General features: G+C 48.9%; 1 long non-coding RNA gene across 1 annotated transcript; it reads right to left on the bottom strand.

The window, feature by feature from the left end:
* Positions 1–827: 827 nt before the first annotated feature.
* LOC116661529 lies at positions 828–2,165 on the bottom strand. The gene is made up of 3 exons (XR_004317414.1): positions 1,776–2,165; positions 1,532–1,667; positions 828–994 (listed from the first exon to the last, which is right to left on the bottom strand). It is a non-coding gene; the product is annotated as an uncharacterized LOC116661529 (long non-coding RNA).
* Between the last annotated feature and the right edge of the window lie 932 nt (positions 2,166–3,097).

The following is a 3,097-nucleotide window of genomic DNA, read 5'->3' as shown; positions in this document are numbered from 1 at the left end:
AGTGATTATATTAAGGGTAAGCTTTAACCCCCTTTAGGCCAATGAGATACAAGTGAAAGTTTGCTGGAGGAGTTCTAAAAAAGGCATTTCTCTCGGATAAAAGAGGAAAGACTTGCAGCCTTTGGCTGTAGCTCTGTGAGGATGTGATGTCTGGAGCTGCAACATCCATCTTGTGGCTATGAGGAGGCACAGCTGAGGACTGCAGAGCAAAAAGATCATGCCTTTGTGTCACTGAATTCACCAACCCCGAAACCGCTCTACTTCCAGGATATCTGGCCGTGTGTGAAAGTAAACCCCACTTTTGGTCAGCTATGCTGTTCCTTGCATCCCCTCAAAAGCACATCCCTAAAAAAAAAAAGAAGAAAAAAAAAAAAAGCACATCCCTGCCTTCTGCATTGTGGTGCAGAGGAAGCAGACCTGAACAGGCAAATGTTCAGAGTTAGACAAAAAACCAGAACACAAGTCTCAGCCCGCTCACCTGAACACGTGAGAGCTGTATTCCCTAATCCTGAAGTGTATTTTTGAGCCTCTCTGCTCTTATATACTGTATTAGTATAACAAAGATTTACTTTTCCTACAGTTATTTGTAAAGCATCTTTAGAAACAGGGCTATGCACAAACATAAGGAATCCCTCCTGGGGTGAGCACACAGTCCCTCCAGCCCAGGACTCTGAAATATATGCTGGGAGGAAAATTTGAAGGTGTGATAGTTCTCAGTCCTGACCTTAGAAATCTAAAGTCGCAACCAGTGCACTTGCATTTCTCCTAAAAACCCGTTGTGAGTCGCGCGTTGATGAATCTACTCAACTCTTCATATTGCTGTTTTTATTATGAATTAAGAGATCACACAGTAGAGGCAAACTTCATTGCTTTCACGAGAAAAAAAAAAAAAATGTCAAGACAGATGAACGGATGGAGACCCGCACGGAGAGGAGGCGAAAGGTATTTCTTGCCGACTGTGTCTTCACATCCCGACGCCACGCGTGGCGTGGACCTGTGAACAAAGTCGCAAGAAAGAGGTCACAGAGGGTCCCCTTAAATGGCTAACTGCGAAAGCAGATGGGGTTGTCATCATGCCCTATAGGTCAGGAAGCTCGGGCTTTACAGGACTGACAGCAGGAGCTGTTCCAAAATCAACTGTCCTCCACTGAGGATTCCCCGTCAGCTGTCGACGAAGGCTGGCTGCGGCCAGCTCGGCCCTCAAAGGGTCCAAAGGGGAGAGAAGATCGCCCTGAGACAAAAAGCAGACCTCGCAGGGTTTCAGGGCTTAAGACCAACGCCTCCCCTTCTCGGAGCCGTTAAGGAAGCCAGCAGCATCTGGATCCCAGATGCTCCGGGCGGGTGTCGCTCTGCGGGGAGGCTATCCTGGTCTGCCCCGGAGCCCGAGCCGGAGCCACGAAGGCGGGAGGCTGGGCCCTGGTCGCAGTCTCTCTCCAGGCTGGGGAATCCGTGTCTCCACGTCCGCCCCCTGGCCAGTGGGGTGGAGGCAGCAGGGGCGGCATCACTTTCGGTTCCCGCCCGGCAAGCCCACCTGAGCCGCCCCGCCGCCTCGCTCCCCGGCCTGCCGGTTGTCTGCTCTGGGTCAGCAGGTGCCTCCAGAGCCCTGGGGGATGCAGGGGACACCGAGGGAGGCGCGCAGGTCCGCGAATAGCTCCACGGAAGGCCACCTGTAGATAGGAAGGAGCAGCCCCCTCAGGTCGTGCGTGGAGGAGGAAGAGCGCCCTGACCGCTCCAGCGCCGCGGAGCTGGCGGCGGCATCAGCGTTGCTCACTTACCCTGCCTGATTCCCGATTCCCGCCGGGTGTGTCCCGGGAGAAGCAGCCATAGCGCAGCGGGGACCTGGCGTGGGGCGGGGGGGCAGGGACAGCAAACACATCCAGCCAGCGACTCGCGGCGTTCAGGCCGCACCTCCCGCTCCCCTAATGAGCCTCCCTTAGCAGTGCATTTATGTTCTGGGTGCAACCTCCGGAAGGCCGCACGGTCGGCCCTCACCTCCAGCGGCCGATCTGTCGGTGTCTATACAGCCAGCCAAGCAGGCACATTAAACAGACCTCGCGGGTTTCAGCGTCTGAAAGAAACAGAGCCCAGGCCAATCGCCACCAAGAAAGTTTCTCTTTTTTAGAAGACAGCGTTGGCAACCACCACCCACGCTATCTCCAGAAACCTGTGTGTTTGCTGTCATTGAATTCATCCACGGTTGGTTGGTGACAAGTGTCGTGAGGGTTGATGAGCAGGTACCAGGTTGATATCAATTTTCACTGGCTTGGTAATGAATCTGCAAGACCTTTTATATACGTGGGCTTAATGTGAAGTGAGCTCTGCAGATAAAAATAAACAGGTAAATATTTTCATGCAAAATATTCTGGCCAGATTTTCTTTAAATGCATGAAAATAACCTGATCTGGAAAAATTCATTTCTGATGCTCATGATGACCCTGCTTTGGGGGAGTATTTTTTATTGTGGCAAAACACATAATGTGCATAAATTTACCATTTTAACAGTGTTTAAGTGTACAATTCAGTGGTGTTAATTATACTCACAATGGTGTATGTACATTCATTAACATTATTTCCCAAACTTTCTCTTCATCCCATATAGAACTTCTCTAAATGTTTAGCAGTAATTTCCCCTTCCCCCTTCCTCCAGCCCCTGGTAACCTCTAATCTATTTTCTGTCTCTAAGAATTTGCCTATTCTCATGATATTTCATGTAAGTGGAATCACAAAATATTTGACCTTTTGTGTCTTATTTTACTTCACAAAATATTTTCAAGGTCTATCCTTGTTGCATCATGAACCAGATCATTCTTTTTTCTGGCTGCATAGTATTCCGTTGTGTGGATACATTTTGTTTATCCACCCATCTGATGATGGACATTGGGTCATTTCCACCTTTTGGCTATTATAAGTAATGCTGCTGTGAATGTGGCTGTATAAATATCTGTTTGAGTTCCTATTTTCAGTTCCCTTGGGTATATACCTAGGTGTGGAATGGCTGGGTCATACAGCAATTCTACATTTAATTTTCTGGGAAACTGCCGAATGATTCTCCATTGTGAACCTGCAAGATTTGTAAAAGCCAGATTAAAGAAAATAT

Source organism: Camelus ferus, chromosome 35 (genome assembly GCF_009834535.1).
Source record: "Camelus ferus isolate YT-003-E chromosome 35, BCGSAC_Cfer_1.0, whole genome shotgun sequence".
Taxonomy (NCBI): domain Eukaryota; kingdom Metazoa; phylum Chordata; class Mammalia; order Artiodactyla; family Camelidae; genus Camelus; species Camelus ferus.
Note: the sequence above shows the minus strand (reverse complement) of the source record. Positions and strands in the feature narration are given on the sequence as shown.